General features: G+C 43.8%; 1 long non-coding RNA gene across 1 annotated transcript; it reads left to right on the top strand.

The window, feature by feature from the left end:
• Positions 1 to 4,936: 4,936 nt before the first annotated feature.
• Positions 4,937 to 11,934, top strand: LOC310660181. Its single transcript, XR_014503279.1, has 3 exons — positions 4,937 to 5,170; positions 7,123 to 7,319; positions 11,713 to 11,934. It is a non-coding gene; the product is annotated as an uncharacterized lncRNA (long non-coding RNA).
• Positions 11,935 to 16,420: the final 4,486 nt, after the last annotated feature.

A 16,420-nucleotide genomic window follows, 5' to 3' on the forward strand; every position in this document is an offset into this window, starting at 1 on the left:
TTGGGCTACATTATATCAAAGAACTCCCACTGTTTTGGCTCAATAAAGGTGTATTTCTGCCATTTGAATAGCAGAAATACAATACTGATTAGGTCACACATTTATATCAATTCAGCAATAATTAACTGGAGGATTCATTAGAGGCCTCTTGTGTGATCATTGTCGCATCATTATAGATAAAATTATTTCCCCATTGATATATGAATGATGAATTTTTACAATCAGAGTGATAAAAAAGACACCCTCTCTCCACTAAAAACTCATTCAAAATAATTATTTAAAATATGCATTATCTTTTTGGAGACAGGTGAACTCTATAATAGAGTTCTTAGATACCTAGCGTGATCAAATCCCATTTGAATGTCTTCCCCATAAGAAAAGTATGCATTGGTCTTGATACGTCATTTAAAGGGGTTATTTTAACTTCCATGAGGGAGGGATAAGGGAAAGTGGTGGTGCAGGTAAGGCGGGAGCCACGTGGCTCTGGGAAGCTTTGCTAAAGTAGGCTCAGGGCTTGAAGAAACCACAGGAAATAGCTTAATGAATAAATAAAATTATAGGAAAGACATTCCAACCAAATAAAACAGGCATAATCATGGGTGTTGGGAAAGGAAACAAGAGAAGTCAAGAGCTACATAGCCCATGACTACATTAGCTTTAGCACTGTTGAGTATTAAAACATGAAGCAGATTGCATGCCCTTCCCAGAGCACAAGTAACCTTGAAAACTAGGAATGCAATTAAAGTGCTTGGGAGGGAGTAAAAGTAAAGGTAAAGGAACCCTGGACAGTTAAGGTCCAGGAAAAGGCGACTATGGGGTTCCGGCGCTCATCTCACTTTCAGGCCAAGGGAGCCAGTGTTTGTCCACAGACAGCTTTCCGGGTCATGTGGCCAGTATGACTAAACCGCTTCTGGTGCAATGGGACACAATGACATAAGCTAGAGTGCATAGAAACGCTGTTTACCTTCCCACCACAGCAGTAACTATTTATCTTACCTGCACTGGTGTGCTTTCGAACTGCTAGGTTGGCAGAAGCTGTGACAGAACAATGGGAGCTCACTCCATCGCAGGGATTCGAACTGCCAGCCTTCTGATTGGGAAGCTCAAGAGGCTCGGTGCTTTAGACCACAGCTCCACCTGTGTCCCAAATAAACAAGCACACAATCACTGATAGGTCCACTCGCCATGGTGAGGCTCAAAGCAATGAAGATGATGCCTCCTCAGCTGTTGCCATTGGCTGTGGGTTTCTTGTGATGTCACAAAAGCACTTGGCAACTGAGTGGATATAAAGGCAGGCCAATGGGAAAGCCCTTTATTATTTCCAGCAGGACACACCTGACAATGGGGATATCACATTCAGCACTGCCCAGGTTTCTTCCACTTGCAGGAGGCAAAGTGGTGAATGGAAGGAGGCAATCCTCTGACAGTGGGATGCTAGGGAGCGATAATAAGGCAAGTTTGCTTGCTTGAAGGCCACTGGTATCGGTGATTAGAAGGTGGCAGACGTCTCATTCTGGCACAATGGAATCAGCAAGCCCAAGGGGCTCAGTGGCATAGGAGGGTGTAGAAGTACAGTGATCAGTGAGACTCACGGGTCACTATGATTGTAGCAGGAGTAGAAACTTTAATTCAATGGTCTCTTGCTGGAGACCTTGAAGATCTTTCCTTCTTTCAGAATAAATACTTTTCAGTGACTGATGGGTCTCTTGAGAGATGCACTGCACAAAGCCACAGACTGTGCAAGAATTAAGAATGAGGCGCTTGTATAAAACAGATCACAGCCACGTTATCTCTTCTTGCTTAGGAGAGGTTCCCCAGTTATAATCACATGATTGTGAGCACAACTCCAACTTGATCTGCTGCTGTCCAGCTAAGGCTAGCTTTCAGCCTACAGAAGCTGAGACAGCTTGCTAGAACAGCACTACAGTTACATTTGCTTCCCCGGGCTGTTTCTATTTGCATTTGTTGTTTTATTAAGATCTAAGGTGAGGCAGAGAGTTCTTGAGATTACCTAGCAGTGAAAGCACCACCATGCCAGAGGAGAGATCTTGCCATTTTCCATCTAGACCAGAGGTGTCTCACTTTGCCCTGGCAGTACCTGAGTTTCAGGGCTGGTTCTGTCCTTCAAGGACACGTGTAGCCAACCTAGCAGTTTGAAAGCACACTGGTGCAAGTAGATAAATAGGTACCACTCTGTTTACATGCTCTGGTTTCCATCACGTTGCACCATAAGTGGTTTAGTCATGCTGGCCGCATGACCTGGAAATATGTCTGTGGACAAACACCGGCTCCATTGGCCTGGGAAGTGAAATGAGTGCTGCAACCCCAAAGTCACTTTTGACTGGACTTAACCATCCAGGGGTCCTTTAGCTTTTTTTACTCCTGTCCTTCAAAAGGGCCTCCTAAGTCATTCTCTTTCTGTTTAGTAATCAGATGTGAACACATACAGCTGTTCTTTTAATCAAGTATTTATTATGAAACTGTTGCAAATTGGATGGCTTGCGCTCCCTCTAAAGGAGCAAGGACTCAGCTTGCAGGTACTTCTGGGACTATTACTGTCATTCAAGGCTCAGGTGACCTTGGTAGCATGGTAGTCTTCTATCAGCTCTCACTGGTGGTTCAGCAGCAGCCCTGTCCAGGACAGGGAAAGTCTATCTTCTGTTGTTGATGGTCTGGGAGCATCTAAGTTGGACTACTGCAGTGCATGATACATCAGGCTGCTTTGCAGACAGTTTACAAACTGCAAATGGTGCAGAATTCAGTGGCCAGGCTGCCACCATCACAGGAAAGGTAGTACTTGCCAAAGTATTTCCTTGCAGCGATACTTTGTCTTGCATCCAGGGGTTTCTCTCTGCTGATAGACGGAATCAGTGGAGCAGATGATGGTGGTAATTTGTGGTGATTTTAGTGACTGGTGAATATCCTAATTTGGGCCAGGGGGGTGCCCCAACAATGAAAGGAGATTTTGGGGGGAATGGGACCACAGGGAGGAGGGAGAAACCTTCCTCCCTCTCCTGCTATTGATAGATTCCTTCTATCAGCAGATGGGACGCAACCTTAGGAGTGGAACTGCAAGTGAGGTTTTAAGAACTAAAGAAATCATCACACAAATTGTATTTCTTTCCTGAGGAAACTTCATTAAAATACTAGATCAAGCTGCTCACCACTGAACAACCTGCCCAGTTGCTAAAGATCCTGTGGTTAGCATGAATGGAAAGAAGAACCATGTTACATTGTTACGTGCATTGAAAAATCAGCTGGCTTTGAAGAATTTCTGGGCATTCTCTTACGTTCTAATTAGATGTTTCCAACTAACAAATGCCACTGAATTCCACCCAACTTTGAGCTTTCATCTTAAAAACATTGTCCACCAGACCTGAAATAGGAATCAGAAGTATAGAATGTTATCCCTGTTTGAAACTCATTGTGTTAGATGTTTTGAATGGTGTGATAGAAGCACAAAGCAGTTGTAGGTAGGTAGGGGTGTGTGTGTGTGTGTGTGTTTCTCTTTCTTTCATATGATATTGCTTATTGTTTTCTGCTCTAAAAATATTAAGGAGAAACCACACACACAATCAGGAATTGGCCACATTGAAGAAACCCTTTTCTTTCTTTCTCTCTCTCCCCCATGGCTTTGAAACAAACACCTCATTTGATTTGTGGATCTGGAGCGAAGACAGCTGTGACAAATTCCAGTGACAGATTATAATTAAACTCCACAGAAAAGGGGCTCAGTAACAAAAAGAGAAAAGGATCATAGAAGCCTACTGTCAACATATATTTTTCCTCATACTGATATTAAAATAACAAAATGTACTGACAAAAGGAGCTGTGGCAATGCCATGTGGGCGGCATGTTGCATCCAATGTGTTAAGACAGGATTTTAACAGTTTGCTCACACATGTGGCTTGGTATAAGAACTCAAGCTTTTCTATTGCAGTTCCCATCAGAAAATGACGTACACAACCTGATTCAGCCTCGGGTTGTATAGCAATATGTGGGAGCAGGTTCATGTCTCCATTCTGCAAATGCACATAGACAGCTTTCCATGAAATTGGAAAACCAGCCTTTTCAACTGTGATGACCTCTGTGTACACATAAAGGTGTAAAGTGGGGATGTGGGTGGCGCTGTGGTCTTAACCACTGAGCCTCTTGGGCTTGCCGATCAGAAGGTTGGCAGTTCAAATCCGCACAACAGCTCCTGCCTACCTAGTAGTTTGAAAGCACACCCGTGCAAGTAGATAAATAGGTACTGCTATGGCGGGAAGGTAAACGGCATTTCCATGCACTCTGGTTTCCATCAAGGTGTTCCGTTGCACCAGAAGGGGTTTAGTCATGCTGGCCACATGACCCAGAAAGCTGTCTGTGGAAAAACGCCGGCTCCCTCAGTCTGAAAGCAAGGTGAGCACCACAACCCCATAGTCGCCTTTGACTGGACTTAACTGTCCAGGGGTCCTTTACCTTTACCTTAAAAGGTGTGTTGCAGACTTGCCCACAAAATAATGCACAAACAGCAGGATACAGAGCCTGTTGCCTCTTGTCGTACAAGCAATTCTGTGAACTGGGCTACTGTTGATGTCAGGGGTTTCTTTGGCAAAAGGGTTATCAGGTGGGATCTTGTTATCCTCATCAGAAGGAAACTCCATTCATTACTTGGCAAGCCCAATTGCTGTATAGTGTCCACATCACAGAAGCATTTGTAAACATCAATGTACATGCATCTGAAACTCCAAATGGACCAGAGGTCTCAGACATACATACATCGATGTTTCAAGTCATATGCAGGATGTTTGTTCTTTACATGTTTGCTGCATGAGACACACACCAGTATATCTTCAGTGTAAAGTGTGGGGCTGCTGCTGCTGATTCTTGCAGATCTTTGGGGCCTGTCCATTTGAATTATTATTTTGAAGTTAATTAATGACATGGTATACCACAGAAACCCCAAATAGATTGTAGTATTACCATAAAGATTTGGTCGATGGCACTGACCTTGACGTTATTGTTAATGCACCTAACAGCTTCCAAAATGTAAGCTGCAGCCAGCTGGAGAATGTCAACTGCTCATTTCTGAATGCTATGTCAGAGGGCGGAACTCTGCAATCTTTTCAAAATGGGCCTACCATAGTAGATCAGCCAATGGACAACAGGCAGACATATTCACAGACAGGTGGGCTTTATTTGCAATCCTTTGGAGCCGCAAACATAAGGAAGAGAGTCAACAGTGCTTCTTTTCCTTATTGCAGTACATTTTTATCTGATTCTATCATGTAAGGTAGGGGTCAGCAAACTTTTTCAGCAGGGGACCGGTCCACTGTCCCTCAGACCTTGTGGGGGGCCAGACTATATTTTGGAAGGGGGGGGGGGAGAACAAATTCCTATGCCCCACAAATAACCCAGAGATGCAATTTAAATAAAAGCACACATTCTACTCATGTAAAAACACCAGGCAGGCCCCACAAATAACCCAGAGAGATGCATTTTAAAAAAGATACTTTCTACTCATGTAAAAACAGGCTGATTCCTGGACCGTCCGTGGGCTGGATTTAGAAGGCGATTGAGCTGGATCCGGCCCCCGGGCCTTAGTTTGCCTACCCATGATATAAGGCATCTTGAATGGGTTTTCTAAAGGCAACCTCTACATATTTTAAATAAATGAACTGATAAATAAAAAGTTTCCCCTTCAGTCTTTTTTTGGGGGGGAACACCTCTCTCTCTCTTTGCGTGTGTGTTTCTGTGTCCTTATCTCTGTCCTTAAAGTCACATAGTTCCTCTCTCCCTTGCTGCTGCTGTTTTGGTGATAACCTCTAAGGCATCAGACCTCTCTGTATATGGATATTAACTTGCACAATCTAGTACCCTGACCACCCTGTAGATCAAGGCACTTTCACTGTTGCATTGACTTTCTTTCCTATTCCAAGAAAAAGTATGTCTTGAACCTGTGGTCAGACTCCCCTTCCTCAGAGGATGAGGCTGGGGATTGAGAATGGGAAAGCGAATATCCCTCAGACGCAGATACTGAACCAGAAGCACTTGCCCCAAAGGCGCCCATTTTGCCTGGACCTTTCTGACCCAAAGACTCCAGTTCAGAAGACCTTGGGCAATCGCAATCTTTCCTGCTCCTTCAAAGTCAGTGATTGCTAATGTATGCTGTGTCCCTTTAATTGAAGACAGTCCTCTCATGGAAAGTGGCATGAGCTGTGAAACAGAGGTGCCGCACCTATTTAAAGCTCAGTTCCAGGAATGTTGCTGAAACAACATTTGAGCTCGTCTTCTCCAGAGCTCTGCATGGAGAAGCCTTGCTGCTTGCTGCTGCTGCTGAACCCACTGCTCAAAATAGAACATAACCCTAATTTGCATTTCCTTGCCTTTGCAGTAGCACAGGCATGTTGAACAGGTAGATCGTAGGCTCCCCTAAGAAAAGCTCAACAACTTTGACCTGAATCCCAGGGCTAGATCACTGCCAGTCCTTATGTCTGTCTCTTGGAAGTTGGCCACCCCTGAACTAGCAGAACCAGTCATCAAAATCCACTGAGGATGCAATGGCATGGTCCCTAGGAGATGGACCCAGAAGCCATTAGATGTGGGCTGTCCTCTGAGAGGGAGGTCTCACAAGGCCTCTGCCAGCTGTTGTGGAAACCTCAACAACCCCTGCTTTACTAATGTCAGAGCTGTATTATTGGTTAGTAGTGACAGATCAGGGGATCACTTGAGTCAGAAGGATCTACAGCCTTCCTATTTCCTTAACACACCCTGAACCAGGAGATGGAGACCTAAAGGAATGTTTCCACCCCCATCGTTCAGCCCGGACACTGAGGTCCAGCTCCGAGGGCCTTCTGGCAGTTCCCTCATTGCGAGAAGTGAGGTTACAGGGAACCAGGCAGAGGGCCTTCTCAGTCGTGGCGCCTGCCCTGTGGAATGCCCTCCCATCAGATGTCAAGGAAATAAACAACTATCTGACTTTTAGAAGACATCTAAAGGCAACCCTGTTTAGGGAAGTTTTTAATGTTTGATGTTTTATCGTGCTTTTAATATTCTGTTGGCAGCCGCACAGAGTGGGCAGGGTATAAGTAATAAATTATATTATTCTTATTCTGGCATACGCATTCTCCCTCTTCTTAGAAACCATGTAATGAAAATTGTAAAACAAAAAAGAAAATCCCAGAAAGGGAAAGAAGGAGAGAATGAATTTTCTCCCCACTTAACCATCCTGCTGCATGTCTGGAAGGTTTTGTAAGATTTGGATTCTCTGCCCCTGCCCACCTCGGTACACCTATTCCTGGTGGGATTGCTCTGCCTGGAAGCTTTTTGCGAACAAGGTATCCATTTTTGTCATGTAATGATTTTATTGCCAGTGACTTTGGAGATGGTTAAAAAACATACACACTCCCTAGGAAAAATTACGCTTAAGATCAGCCTGGGCAACCCTAGTGGAATTTAGTGCACCAGGATAAAATAGACCTTCCTGGCTGAATTAAGTGCATTGACAGATCCTTGGTTATCTTTCTACCTTCCCCAAATCTCATGTTAACAGCTTGTATATGAACCTTTTAGTGAATAACTAAAGGCTTTGAAGGTTTACAAACAAATCTTCATGTTCAAATGAATTGACCCAAATGAATAGCCTATCTACAGCTTGAAGAGTCCATCTAACAATGCATATTCTATACTTACAAACTGGCTGAAATCTTTGCTGCTAGGCTTGGGGGCTTTGGCACAAGAGAACAGGCAACTGTTTAGCAAAGCTGAAATCTTTGCTGATGTACAATTTTTAAGAAGAAACTGCAATGCAGATAAGAGCCTTGCCATGTAAACTGCAGGGCACTGGGCCGTGTGTTGATTGAGTGAGTGCAGAAAATCTAATTTAAACCAAGTGGGCAATTATAGTCCCACAATTGGTGATTACCTGTTCCACATTTGTCTTTAGTGATATTTATCCCTCTCTTTCCCTCTCTTAAGTTTCCATCATAGCACAGACTGCTTTTCTCTTTAAGATACTTTACAGACTTAGCATTTTACTGGTGGCAAATATGAACTGCTCAATGTGGACACAAATTGGCTCCAGCTGCCATCAAACAAAACAGCTCCGAGAATCAAATCTACTACAGCATCCCCTGTAGGAAACCATTTATTCTAAGGCTTCTATTATTTTAATTGGAAATTCTCTCTGTTTATGCTGCCAAGGATTTGAGACAGTAAAGATTGGCTCCAAAGTGCATTGCGTGGAATTTTAGCATGCTTGCTGAATGATTCCTCCATCCCCCTTTTCTCTCTCTTTTTAAAAACCACAGTATATTATATGTAGGCTTCAATCTTGCACACAGACTGCCTAAATACCACTGAAGTCAATTGGATTCAAACAGAATTGCAGCTGTAATGTGTAGCTTGTGTTTACTAGTCAAGCGGTGGAGAGAGGTGAGCTTGTGCTTCCAGCTCTGATCACAAGTCCCTTTTCATTGATATATTTTTTTGGAAGCATGTCCACTCTGACCTCTTGCTTCCTTTTCCATCTTAGTCTTCTTCACTAGCTAAGCCATGACTTTGCACCTGGTGTGAAGAAAAGGACTAAATGCAAAAAGAAGAGGCGGGACTTGTTGATGCTTGAGAACAAGCACGGGGCCAGTGGAAGGTTTTCACATCTTCCCCCTCCCCTGCAATTTGGGTGAATAGGAATGAATGGGAAACATTGCAAGCTTCTCTGTGGAATCACCCTATGACATTATGGTAACATTTAAAGGCCTGCGTTCACATGGGCAACACCAAACACATACCTATATACAAGAAAGTCACCTAGTTGGGATTGACCAATCCTCTGTCTTGCCCCCTGCAGGAATGAATCACAATACAGTATTGTTCTCATGGGCTATTCTTTTCCAAGGATATAGATGTGCTGCTGAGAGCAGCTTGAAACAGTGTCAAAGGCTTCTATCTTTTTGTAGAAGTGAGTGAGAAAGAGGGAAAGAGACTCAGCAATCTCATATTTAAAAGGACATAAATCCTTAACATTCTCGCATTCCCCTGAAAATTAATCTAATTTACAGAAATTTCTGGGTCAAATACTTCAGTCTAGCACTAGTTGCAATTATTGTGGCATGGAGATACTTTCTGAGTAAGATGTTTAATTGCCAAGGCATAAGGCCAAAGTGAATGAATCTTATTCAACTAGAGAAGTTTAAAGACTGAAAGGAAAGACAGAGAAGACAGAGAACTGCTGCTATCAACCCACACATATCTGAGTAGATACCCACTTATACTTCTTGAGAATGCATTCCATCTGTAGAACAACAGTAGGTGGCTGGAAGCAGTCTTGAAAATTCATTTGTAGTTTAAGAAATGGCAACAAAAACTTAAGGATACGTACTTTAAATGTAACAGTCACATATAAGAAGTCTAACCACCAAGAGATGCCATTGTCAAAACACAAAATTCAAATTATCAGTCTAAGCACAATTATTTTGAAGCACTATTGACTCATAGGAACCACTCCTAAATTAATCTGTGTGGAGTTACAGTTGAAAATAAGTTTTATGCACATTTAAAACCTGGGAACATTTCACAATTTTTAATGTTCATTTTTTAAAAAACACAAAAACCCACCACCACAAACATCTTAAATTTTGATCCTTGCTGATGACTTTCAACAATTAATTGAAACATTTTTTTTCTTCCCTAGTAGCTCCAGAAACTAATGTCAGCATTTCAACCCATTAAGGAAGTCTTTCAGAGAAAGTTAGCACAACATTTAAACATATGCAAAGTCAGTTCAGATCACTGAGGGAGCTGGCGTTTGTCCACAGACAGCTTTCCGGGTCATGTGGGCAGCAGGACTAAACTGCTTCTGGCACAATTGGACACTGCGACAAGTGCCAGAGTGCATGGAAACGTCATTTACCTTCCCCCCCACAGCAGTATCTATTTATCTACTTGCACTGGTGTGCTTTTGAACTGCTAGTTTGGCAGGAGCTGGGACAGAGAAACGGGAGCTCATCCCATCATCCGGATTTGAACCACTGACCTTCTGATCAGCAAGCCCCAGAGGCTCAGTGGTTTGGACCACAGTGCCACCCATGCCCCAGTCTTTACCAGTCTGTGTGCAAATACTTCCCACAGCGTTCCTCAGGAAAACACTCTCTTGGTGCTGAATTGGAACAAACAGCATTTCGAGTTTTCTGCAGAATTGTTTCCAATGGGTTTTCATGGGAAAAGTGCTGGAGGTAAAAAATAATAATAGCAGCACTCTGACACAGAGCTTTAAAGTACAAACCTGTTCCTAGAAATGAGGCACACAAGGAAGTTCCGATGAGCCCTTAATTTATGGCAGATCCAGCAATATGTACTTGAAACTACTCTTCTACCCATCTCATAATGACCTCTATGTTTTAAACTAGACTTTTTATTATGTATTTTACAACTAAAGGAGATGTAAGAGGGGCACATAGAGGGGAAAAGTTAAGGCTCTGCTTATACTCCCATCATTTGAATTGATAGGACACAAAGAGAATGGTAATTAATCGTAGAAATTGTGTCTTGTTTTACGAAAGGAAGAAAGACGGGGAGATGAAGACGGAAACTGATTGGTACAGAAGTGTGATTCCGTAGGATCCAAAGTGTTGGATATGGGTGCATTTGAAAAAAAAATATTAAAGGTTTTCTTTTGTAAAGTACACGCATTGTCTCTTTTTCAGGTTGAGTTTTCTACAGATCATTTATATTTGTTGTGAGACATTGGTGTTGTATGCAGTATAAGATTGGGAAGAGAAAAAGGGTGGTGGGGTGGTGGCAAATAATATAAATTCTTCTACTTAGAAAAACTACTGGCGTGTTTTCAAACTGCTTGATTGGCAGGAGCTGGAACAGAGCAACCGGAGCTCATCCCGTCATGGGGATTCGAACTGCCAAACATCTGATTGGCAAACCCAAGAGACTCAGTGGTTTAGACCACAGCATCATATTTTTGGTATTGTTCTATGGAGTATTGTTTAGTTTAAGCTGTTGAATTAGTTTAAGGCATTTGTATTGTTTTATATAATGTTGCAGGACGCGGGTGGCACTGTGTGTTAAACCACAGAGCCTAGGACTTGCCGATCAGAAGGTCGGCGGTTCCAATCCCCACAACGGGGTGAGCTCCTATTGCTCGGTCCCAGCTCCTGCCAACCTAGCAGTTCGAAAGCAGTCAAAGTGCAAGTAGATAAATAGGTACCGCTCCCGGCAGGAAGGTAAACGGCGATTCCGTGCACTGCTCTGGTTCGCCAGAAGCGGCTTAGTCATGCTGGCCACATGACCCGGAAGCTGTACACTGGCTCCCTCGGCCAATAAAGCGAGATGAGTGCCACAACCCCAGAGTTGGTCACAGCTGGACCTAATGGTCATGAGTCCCTTTACCTTTACTATATAATGTTGCATATAGATTTTTATTTTTTTGTTTTTACTTATGGTTATTTCTAATTGTTTCTACCATGTTTCTACTGTTCCTGTTGATTTGATATGTTATGAGCCTCTATAGGGATGATTTGATGGGAAGGAGATGCGGAAGGCATCAGACCTGCAACACTCAGACTCCATTTGGCTCATAATTTGGGTCAGGAAATGTAGAAGCTACTGCCTCCCATAACTCAGGAGGAGCTCTCTGAGTCCTAATCAAAAGACTACCATGATCTATTGCTTTTGCAGTTGCCAGTTTTAGCTACTATTTCTCTCGTCTTATTATTTTAGGAGGAGTACTTCTTTTGAATGGATCAAGACATGCATATGTATTACCTGAAAGGTGAAGCGGGGATAACTGCAGTGCCTTAAGGGTTAGTCATAAAAATGACAAAGCAGAAGGCGAAAATACCAAAGATGGAATTCTTACTTATCTATGTACCATGATGGTATCTCTGCTGTTTCCAGTAGACACAAAGAAAGAACATCATGTACCTAGACAAGGGAGGTTGTTAAGGGTGCATAATCATAATAGTAATAAAATATATATATCCAAAAAGGGATGATAATTCTCTGACAGTTGCAGTCACACAATTACTTGCAATTTAGTCGAAAATAGTACTCTTGTCATTTTCAGCCACTTGCAGAGAATGACAGATGGTAGTTCTGATCTAGTCAGTTCATAAAAAGATACCAACATAATGTGAAGATTATTAGAGCTTATAACAATGCTCACAGACCAAGGGAAGTGATTTGCTCCATGTGAATAATGCATCAGTAAAAGTAACAAGTATATGATTGTTGATTTCATTTAGAACTATTAGTGGGGGAATTGCTACCACAAGGCAGTAACATATTAATAAATCCAATTTAACTCAGGAGGGCTTGCATCTGAGTAACCATGCACAGGATTGCACTGGAAGGTCCCAATTCATGTTAATCGCTTTTACCAAGAAAGCATATTTTGTGTGTTTCCCCAGAACCTTTTCCCATTTTGCCTGAAAATTTATTCAGATGCTGTTGATGGGTTCTTGTTGTTGTCATGTTGTTCTGTGTATGTGATAAAGGGGAGTCATACTGGGGTGAAGGTGTCTTCTTCCAAACTGAATGTTGGAAGATTTAGGACAGAGTTCGAAAAGTACTTCTTCATGTAGTCCATAGTGAAACTACGAAACACAATTCCAACGGAGGTGGTGATGGGTGCCATTTTGGATGGCTTTCGTAGGCGCCAACTCAATGGGGCTGAGAGCAACTCAGCTCCCCACCCCACGCCAGTATGCAGTGATGAGGCTGAGCCCCCCAGTCTTGAAGGGCTGGCCCCATTGGGCCTACCCACGGCAGTGGAAGGCCTCGGCAGGCTTACCCACAGTGGTGGAGGGCCTTGCTGGGCCCTGTGGCCTCTTCCCGATGCACCTCTGAGAGCTTTAAAAGAGAACTGGAAAAAATCATGCAAGATAAGGTAATCAATGGCTACCAGTGATGATGGCTATGCCCTGCCTCCATGGTTGGAGGCAGTAATGCTTTTGAATATCAGTTGATCGAACCTGCAAGAGGGGCAAGTGCTTATGTGCTTAAACCTTGTTTTCTCCCTGCCAGGCTTAAGCAGAACAGCAGCAGCCCTATTCAGTGGCGTAGCAAGGTCTGGTGGTATCTGGTGCAGAAAATTTCTTGTCACCCCCCCCCCATTGAAATCTAGTTGGACTCCCAAGAGACTGCGACCTGCTCACAGTATAGAAGTACTGACTGTGATCTACACATTGTCATTGTTTAGCTTTTTTAAGGGGAGGGTCGGCCAAAGTTGTTGAGCTTTTTTGGGGGGTTACAGGGTTTGGGTCCTGACTTGAGGGAGCTTCTGCTTCTCTCCTTCCCTCCACCCTCTGCTTGTTTACTCGCCAGCCTCCTTCCCGCCATCTCCCTGCCTGCCTCCCTGCCTCCTCCTGCAGCCTGGGAACAAAGGGCTGTCAAAACAAGGGGGGAGGCCTCTGGTAAGGTGGTGCAACTCCCCCCTTCCCCCAGCGGCTCAGGCCAGGCGGGAGTCATGGGCGGGCAGTGCACCAAATGTCACCCCCCTCGGTGATGACACCCAGGGCGGTCCGCCCCCACTGCCCCTACCTTGCTCCGCCCCAGGCCCTATTGCTTTATGAGGTTTGGATCTGGTGTAACTTTGTGCTGACTTAACATACGCCAGCTTCTTGGGCGTAGGATTTCTCCCTTGATGGAAAGCTTGGGAAGGCTCCATTGACTAAGCTGCTATGATCTGCTACACATGACTGTTTGAGCATATGAAATACAGTGGTACCCCGCAAGACGAATGCCTCGGAAGATGAAAAACCCGCTAGACGAAAGGGTTTTTCGTTTTCTGAGGTGCTTCGCAAGATGGATTTTTCTAAGGGCTTGTTTCGCTAGACAAAACAGCCCTGCCTCTCCTGTCATGGCGACGGTCGCACGCTCACTTCCCCGCTCCTCCGGCTCCCTCCCACCTTCCTGCTGATGGCTCCTCCGGCTCCCTCCCACCTTCCGGCCGACCTTCCGGCTGCCTCGCGCCGCTGCCCACCGCCCTTGCGCGCTCCCCTCAGGAGCCGTTGCCGCCAGCAGCCAGTGTTGCAGCCGGAGTCGCGCTCCTGAGTCCCGCCGCCCTCCAGCAGCCGCGTCGCGCCGTGGCCACAAGGCGCGGGTGAGTCCAAGGACCGGCTGCGGCAGCTGCCCTGCTTCTCCCCGCCTCTCCACACCGTGGTGCTTCGCAAGACGAAAAAACTCGCTCTACGAAAAAACTCGCAGAACGAATTAATTTCATCTTGCGAGGCACCACTGTAAATGGGGAAAAAATCTCCTACTACCTTCTGAGAAAAACCTAACCCTAACCCCACCCTCCTACTATATATAAGGGACTGGTGACTTCTGTTTCAGTATATCTGAAGAAGTGTGCATGCACATGGAAGCTTATACCCAGAACAAACTTAGTTGGTCTCTAAGGTGCTACTGGACATTTATTATTATTATTATTATTTATTTCAACTGCGTCAAACCAACACGGCTACCTACCTGAGCTTATGTAGTATATTCACTGACCTTAAAGAAAATCCTAAAGGATTCTTCAAAATTCAATGGAAGACAAAAGTGCTTAGAGAGGGTGGGGAAATAAAGAGAAATCCTACAAATGTTTCCCTCAGAGCCATTTGAGGTCTGGGATTCCCTCAACATGAGAAATGGAAAGCGTAACTATAAAGAGCAAGAAGCAGATCTTTAAATAAAAGCGACAGGGGTGGGCTTCTTATAATGCCCTGCCTGTTCCACAAGGACAGTTACAGTAATTTGGGGATATTCATTTTCATTCTTACCAGCCTCTAATGGCAGAGGGGGCGGGTGGGGGGGGGGGTAAGAAGCAACAGGTTATTTAATTTAAATTTAAATGACTCTGTTACTCAAAATAGAGTTTACAGGAAAGCCTTTTGGAAAACTCCCATGGAATTTTTAATAGCACATTATACCAAATACGGTTATGAAGCCTGAAAAGCTAATCAATGAATCTATCCACATTTTCCTCTTGGGCAAAAAATAAATAAATAAAAATGTGGGCATGCATTGGATTCTAAATAAATAATGATGGGGACAGTGAAAGTTCCTGAAAAACAAAAAAGACCAATTCAAACAAAAAAATGTAAAGGGGAAAGTGTCACATTCATTCACCTGAACACTTGCGTGCAGAAGGCTGTATGTTTGTTGCTAACCTTTGTTCTTATGTCCTGGTCTCCACAGGGAAATGCATATGCGTCTGTATCAATATCTGTGGGGTTACTCTTTTCAGTAGCATACCCATATCTTTCTCTGCAATCCCCAAAGCGATGACACTGTAATTCAAGTTTCTCTGCCTGCCCTCTGTGACGAAAAGTTGGTTTTGCTGGATCAGTTGGATCAAAAAACAAAACAAAGTTCCTTCTTTCCCTGCCAGCAAATGGTTAATGAATGACAGCCTCTGATTGGCTATGGTTCCAGGAGAGAGAGCAAAGTTAGAGGTTGAAGATGTCAGGAGACAGGTAGGGAAACAGGTTGAGGTAGAAAGAGTGAAAGCGAGAAAGAGTTGGTTCTGGGGGGAAGAAGAAGAAGAAGAAGAAGAAGAAGAAGAAGAAGAAGAAGAAGAAGAAGAAGAAGCTTCCATTGTGAAGGACAGAGTGTGGTGTCCTATAGGAGGAATAGACCAGAAATTTTACCGGGAGGCAGAGGTTGAGCCAGGCGAAGTAGGAGCTGGAAAGGAACAGCCTACTTGGGACTCAAATCTAGTCTGGAGGGGAGATCTTCTAAAGAAAAGAAGAAACTCCCAAAGCCAGTGAAGGTAGGGGGTTTGGAAAGCCCTTGGGTCTATTGCTTAAGGTACCTCAGGAGCAGGATTGCTAAAGTGGGTGGATAACTGAAAGAAAGTATCACCGTATAAAGGAACCAAAGCTATAATGCAAAAACAACTAAGGACGAATTAAAATGTAATCGTACTGTATGCCTGAAGTAACCTAAGTTTAATCCATTTGTGTTATATACTATCTTGCCTTAAATAAATCCGTATTGTTTATTTAAAGAAAACCTGTCTGAGACGACAACTTACTAAATATCCCCTCACAAAGATCGCCCGCAGAATACTCTGGGCTAGAATTTTAAGAGGAAAGGAAAACAAACCTTCAGGTAAAGGGTTGTTCAGTGAGGTGGGGGCACTTTATCTAAGTGAGAGGGGGACCAACGGCGTGAGAGGAAAAAGTGCTGTCGCGTCCGTCGCACCCTCTATTTCCCTAGCAGCTGCTTGTGGAACTACATTGCATATTGCATTTTTTACTTATGAAACATTAGCAGGGGGAGAGAAGAGTAAAAGATATGGGACAGCTGTTTTTCATGGAAGTCAAAGCTCTCCAGTGATTTTAACTTCTTCCTTATATTGGTATAGTCCATTGGGGGATGTAGTATATTACCATGTACTAGTCAGAGTTTGAAGGAACTCTTAGGGCTAAATAAAACC

This window comes from Podarcis tiliguerta (genome assembly GCF_965153285.1).
Source record: "Podarcis tiliguerta genome assembly, chromosome: 11".
Lineage (NCBI taxonomy): Eukaryota > Metazoa > Chordata > Lepidosauria > Squamata > Lacertidae > Podarcis > Podarcis tiliguerta.